Here is a 6,949-nt window from a genome sequence, read left to right on the forward strand (position 1 = left end):
AATGTTGGACTGACACTTGGGATTAACGACATTCCAAAATTATTTAGGATTAGTTGCTAACATAATATTCAGAGTACGATTTAAAAAAAATGTGATTTAGCTTCCGTAAGAGCTAATGTATATTCTTGATCTGCAGTTTTGTACGCAGCCCACCGGGCATCAGCGGAGGGTCGTTTGGCAGCGCGAAACAGTCGTTTTTTTCCTATTTCGCAGGCGCCTGAGATTAGAGTTAAACCAAGGCGAGTTAGTGTTGCAACGAATCTTCCTTGATGGTATGCACTTTTCAATTAATAATTAAACAACATTTTTAAACAACACCCAATTAGACTCAACGGAGCGCCCTGAAAACTCAGGTAAGTGATCACTAAGGAACTCAGACAGGTACAAGTTAATTGATGTAAAATCGGCTCTGCTGTAGTCACGGATTAATCTTATGTGAATTTCAGGCGCTACGAATGGGATGTTTCAGGAAAAGTGAAGAACTGAATGGTCACTGAGACATGGCAGGTATGTTAGTGATGATATGAAGCTCGGATGCGTTGTTAACACGAGATTGAGTATGTTTGATGAAAGGTTTGTAACCCTAGTGGGCTCTGAGACAAGCTGAGGAAAGTTAAAATCAGAACAGAGATCAATAAACTTGATAGCTTCAGATGAGAAGGGGGTTGAAACAGGACATATACTAGACCAGATAATGTTAGGGTTAATTGAAATCACCCATTAATATGATTGGCACTCCTGGATATTGGACGGTGATTCGGTTAATGCGATTATGTAACGAATTCACAAATGAACAACTGCTAGTGGATGATCGATAACATACACCCTAGAGCACTGCACGGGCTCGGGCCAGCCCAAAAGCCCGGGCCCGGCCCGGCCCGCGGGCCGGGCTCGGGCCGGGTAGCACGTACTTTTTAGGGCCCGGGCCGGGCTCGGGCTTGAAAAAAAAAAATTCCGGGCCGCGCCGGCCCGGACCGGCCCGGGCCGTGCCTGGTCAGTCGTGTGCCGTAAATTTTAAATCGCGTCGGCCCGGGTCGTGTGCCGTAAATTTAAATTCAAACGTATCCATGCTAAAGTCCGTCTGCTCTCAGTTCGTGGAGATAGAAGCTCTACTGGAGTCAAGGAACAATCTATTGATGCAAAGCTAATACCCCTGTCAGATGGCGTTCTAAATGTCCTTTTCACTAAACTCCTTTATAAAATCGGCCAATGAGCTCACGATGTTGGGTGCGCACGTGCCCTACTGCGTGCGCTGGTTCGCCGATTTTATAAAGGAGCTTGCCCTAAAGGCCTTTAAAATATCCGTCTGACTGGGGTAATCTGTTCCTGCAACCCTTCAAAGATGCCACCGACGCGCTCGAAGAGGAAATATGTCCAACACTTCCTCTGGTTGTCCTTTACGCTTCTGCGCTGAAGAAACATCTTAAACCTGGTGCGGCGGTGTTTGCTGTAGAGGCAGTGGAAATCGAGAAGACCAAGTCCCGTGCTCGTCATTTCCTGGACACGAAGCTGAAAATTTTCCTCCTCCACAAGACCGCCACATTTCTCTGGCCTCAGTTCCGCCAACTCCGCACGTTGCCCGAGGACGAGCGCCTTGAAGTTTACGCGCACGTCAGAAAGCTGCTTGCCCGTGTCACCGAAGCAATGACCCAAGATGAAGATGAGACAAACGATGACGTTCGAGATCCAGCATCAAAAAGAAGGTGCCAGGGTTTGTTTGAAGACTGGTGTGACGCGGAGAAGGACAGGGTAGCCACCGACGAATTGGAGGAGCATCTACACAGCAAGAAAGACTGCTGAGGAGTGTCTGAGCTTAGTGACTTCTGGAGAGCGCACGAGAAAGAATTCCCGAAACTGTCCATTCTATCCAAACGCATCCTGTGCATCCCTGCTACAAGTGCTAGCAGGGAACGGAACTTTAGCGCGGCGGGCTACAATAGGCAAGCAAGACGGACCTGCCTGGAGAGAGAGTCCATGGACAATTTATTGTTTCTCCACAAAAATATGTAGGAAGGAAATTTCTCTTAAACGAATTGAATAGAACAATGAAAAGTGCAATATCTCTTCAATAAATTCATAACTAAAAATTCCCCACTTTTGTCTCAAGGATTGTCGGTGTGCCATGAGTTCAAAGACTGTCGCAAATGATGCGCATATTTTCACACATACTCTCGACAATACATGTTCTAAGTCGACATATTTATGATATAAAAAACTCGGTCCCAGTTTTCCGGCTCGGGCTGGGCTAGGGCTCATATTTGAAAATGTTATCGGGCTCTGGCCGGGCCCGGGCCGTGTCTCTACCGGGCCGGGCCGGGCCGGGCCTAGAAATAAAATATTCTGTCGGGCTCGGGCAGGGCCCGGGCCGTCTCTCTACCGGGCCGGGTTGGGCCAGGCCTAGAAATTCCGGCCCGTGCAGTGCCCTAATACACCCATTATCGTTTGTTTATGTTTAAAGAAAACGCAAACCCAAACAATCTCTAGTTCACAGGCTACAATGACAGGGCGAGAAACCAATGAGTCAGCAACCGCCAACCAAACACCACCGCCACTTCTGTCACGCCTATCGCAGCGAAATGTATTCAAACGTTTTTTACAATGAAAAAGCTCATTATCAGACACTTTGCTAGAAAGCCATGTCTCTGTGAGAGCAATGACGTCGGCGTCGCATGAGACTGCAGCTGAGCACAATTCATCTCGTTTACGAATTAGACTGCGAATGTTAGTAAATAAAACGGAAACACTTAAAAAAGGCCAAACCACTTTTCTGCCTCGTGCGGATTGTTAAAGGAGCCGTGCAACGATTTTAACGTTGAAAGAATTTGCATCTTCTACTTTTGACATTGTTCACCTTGTCACAAATGACAGAAAACTAAGTACAAAACGAGCGTGTTGGTAACAGTAATTAAACATAAGGAAAATACATAGAAAGGGGGGGGGGGGGTTTAATTACTGTTACCAACACGCTCGTTTTGTACTTAATTCGTTCACGTGAGCTCTCATGTCTTGTCCCAAGCAACCGACCTCGGAGTTTGATCCTGGAAGTCTTCGTTGTCCGTCCCCCCTTTCTATGTATCTTCCTCATGTTTAATTACAGAAAACACATCTCTTTTCATCGAAATGTTGCAATTCCGCCGCGTAATAGCGAGGCAAAAGTTAGAATATTCCCCGACTTGCAGCCGCGAGCGGTGGCCATGAGAAACATGCGGCATGACGTCAATGGGGGTCTTGCAGAGCAAGTTGTGTGAATACCTGCTCGATAAAAGGTAACTTTTCTATAAATCTTGTCGTTCCAACATAAATATAAACACGTCAAAAACCTGGTGTCATCGGCAAAACTTTTGTTATACGGAGTTTTAGTGGCGCCATCTATCCTTGGTCCACAAAACCGTCAGCTCTATCTGCTACCGCAAACAGCCGCCAAAAGCCAGAGGGGGAGGGGGACAGAGCCAGACGGGGATGGCCGGACCCGGATGAGACTTTCCTCCTTTCACCATATTGTTCGCGCTGCGCCTGCCAGCACGTGGTCACGCGGTCGTGAGCGGATGGGTCCTCGCTGCTCACTGAATGCTCTAGAGAGAACTTTACCGGAACACCGCGCCAACCCATCGACGTCACTGCGCACGTGACCCGGAAGACGATGTGCGAGTTGAGAGGCGGTAAAAACCTGAATTTTTCTTTTTTTTTTTAATAAAAACTAGGGTATCCAGGCAAGATCTGTTTTCTGTAGTTCACTTCAGAAGTGTTAGGCATCAACTTCCACAATTATTTCAGCAAAGCCCTGATATTGTTTCACAGCTCCTTTAAGTTGACATAGAAGTAGACGCTGCTCGCAAATCGAATAGTGGTGTCGCAGATGAAACTTCGCGACGAGGCAGGACTACTTCATAAATGCAGTCTTCGATTTCATTGTATGCATAACACTTCTTAAGAAAAAGTTTCTTGTAACTTAGCATAAACTGGTTTTCCTGGCTCTTTCCATGCTCCAGTATAGTTTGTGGCGAGCTGAAAAACTAAAATCTTTTGAAACAGAAATAGGGCTTGTTTTTAATTTTGACTTGACCTGCAGGACACTTTCTCTAGTTTTAAAAAACTGAAACTTCACTAAAATAGGACGACGCTTTCCTGTTATAAAAGGCCCCAAGCGATGAGCACGCATGATTTGTTCATGCGAAATAATACAAGAAGCTAAATCTGAAAGTAAACGAGCCACCTTCTCTTCCGCCTGGGCCCACGTTTCACCAAGGCAATCGTCCACACCATGAAATACAAGATTATCCCGTGACTGGTCTTCAATCTCATCTAATCTACTGCGCAAAGCATGATTTTCTTTTCGAATGCGCTGAACAGATTGGCTGGTACCAGCCAAGTCGCGGTGTAATTCATCGATTGAAGACGACTTCAATCCAATCGCAGAAACCCTTCGACCGATATTTGTTACCGTGACTTGTAGCTGTTGCTGGTTTCTTTTTAGTTTGTTAATGGAGCTCAGTATATACTACTTTGCCCTTCCTCAACCCTCTGAGTTTGCGCATTTGTATCCTGCAACACCCGCATCATTTCATCAAGCTACTTAGATAGTTCAATATTAGTTGGTCCGGGGTTAGTCTCGACATCACCTCCAAGCAGCAGCAGCAACACTCTAAACGAATTCACCAAAGCTTCTGGGCATGGAAGCACTATTATACAGACGTCATTAGACCTAAAACAATAAAAACTATCATGACTAATAACCTGCAGGGTTAGAAGAAAGAAGTTGATGATGCATATCGTGTGCGTGCTTCCATGCCCTCTGACGATCCACGGTGATGAGGCCGGCTGAATGCGATGATGCGGGTGTCAATGTGGCTGTTCTAGAATGACCGAGGTGAAGCTGGTTGATGACGGAAAAGTTGATTGCCTCGGTTGCCTGGCGCTTGTCTTCGTTTGTGGTACAGGAAACGTCAATGAAAAGAGAGATGCCATCCAGGTCGGTAGGATCCATTGTTCCAGACAGGTTGGCTCCCATGAAGCCAGGCCGGAGACCGAAGGCCGTCCCGCTCAAAAACTGCAGGGTTAGAAGAAGAAAGTTGACAATGTGCATCGTGTACGTGCTTCCATGCCCTCTGACGATCCACGGTGATGAGGCCAGCCCAATGCGATGATGCGGGTGTCGATGTGGCTGTTCCAGAATGACCGAGGATAAGCTGTTTGATGACGAAAAGGCTGATTGCCTCGGTTGCCTGGCGCTTGTCTTCGTTTGTGGTACAGGAAACGTCAATGAAAAGAGAGATGCCATCCAGGTCGGTAGGATCCATTGTTTCAGACAGGTTGGCTCCCATGAAGCCAGGCCGGAGACCGAAGGCCGTCCTGCTCAAAAACTGCAGGGTTAGAAGAAAGTTGACAATGTGCATTGTGTACGTGTTTCCATGCCCTCTGACGATCCACGGTGATGAAACCGGCCCAATGCGATGATGCAGGTGTCGATGTGGCTGTTCCGGAATGACCGAGGATAAGCTGTTTGATGACGGAAAAGTTGATTGCCTCGGTTGCCTGGCGCTTGTCTTCGTTTTTAGCACAGGAAACGTCGATGAAAGGAGAAATGCCATCCAGGTCGGTAGGATCCCTTGTTCCAGACAGGTTGGCTCCCATGAAGCCAGGCCGGAGACCGAAGGCCGTCCTGCTCAAAAACTGCAGGGTTAGAAGAAAAAAGTTGACGATGTGCATCGCGTGTGTGCTTCCATGCCATCTGATGATCCACGGTGACTGTTATAGCAAACGAATTTCTGCTCCCGATGCTAGTTCGTTTTAACGGGGTTCCACCGTAATACCAAAGCTATCGCACATCTAGCCCTCGTCACACCTAGCTAGGTATTTATACGTACCTCGTAAGAATTGGGAGTTCACTTTTTGCCAGTGTTAAAGGTAACCAGCTTCAAGCAAACAGACCTTACTGGGAATACAACTAGCAAAGTCCCAATTGGCAGCGGAAAGTGCAGCGTTGCAGCCTGCATTCGGAAATCGGTCTACCAGCAAGGTTTTTTTAAGGCTTTCGCATGGTACAAGACTCCAAAACAAAAAATCATGGAAAAGGTTCCTTCACACTTAATGAGTACTCAAAGCCACAAATGATGGAAGAAGCAAGTTTCAGTATTGAAACTGCCAATGTTTTATTTATTTTTACAGTCAAACTGAATTTTAATTTCTTTCTAAACAGGAGCTCTATCAAACAAAAAAAATAAAGACCTTTTTACAAACATAGTGGAACTCACCCCAAAGCAGTACACCTCGAGAGAGTGCAAAGGAACTTGGAACAAGAGCTAAAGCATGACCCAATGTGCATTCAAATGCAGAACGTAAGAGTATTGCTCTAAAAAATGCTAAGCAAAGTTTCTCACTACATTGCCCAGCCTCTCATTCCAGCTGGCAAGGAATCATTCCCTACTACCCAATACTTTTGTGTCATGACAAACGAGAGCATTTGGACAAGACCCAACAGCAATATGCCAGGCAGTCTAGTTCTGTGTGCACAATCTCTGTGACCCACCACACCGGAATTCACACTGAACCTTCTCCAAAATTGCTGGCTTGAAAGGGCTATTTGCTGCCCGTGTTCTTATGAAAATGCCCTTAGGCTTTTACAACATCATCTGTTGGCATGTGCCTGATGAGGGAACACTGTTTAGAAAATGATGTCAGATGCTGCTGGCCTAAGTGAGGCTTATCGTGCACAAGTGCCTCAGTGTGGTGACCTTAACTATTAATCTGAGCAATGCCTTGAGATTTATCTTGCACTCCGGTATATGTAGATTTAAATGAAAATGGCAAACAATTCTGCATGAGTGAAATTATTACACACATTACAAAGCATGGCAGACTCAACTTACAGGTCAACCGGAAAGCATTCAGCATGTGTGCATCTGTCAGGTTTTTGAACACAGCGTTTGATAATGGCGGTTCACACTGGAAT

At 46.2% G+C, this 6,949-nt stretch overlaps 1 pseudogene; it reads left to right on the forward strand.

Moving 5' to 3' along the window:
• Positions 1-2,060, forward strand: part of LOC121838493 — a 16,472-nt pseudogene extending 14,412 nt beyond the window's left edge.
• Positions 2,061-6,949: the final 4,889 nt, after the last annotated feature.

The sequence above is a fragment of the Ixodes scapularis genome, unplaced genomic scaffold, assembly GCF_016920785.2.
Source record: "Ixodes scapularis isolate PalLabHiFi unplaced genomic scaffold, ASM1692078v2 PGA_scaffold6__148_contigs__length_123643588, whole genome shotgun sequence".
Classification (NCBI taxonomy): Eukaryota; Metazoa; Arthropoda; class Arachnida; order Ixodida; family Ixodidae; genus Ixodes; species Ixodes scapularis.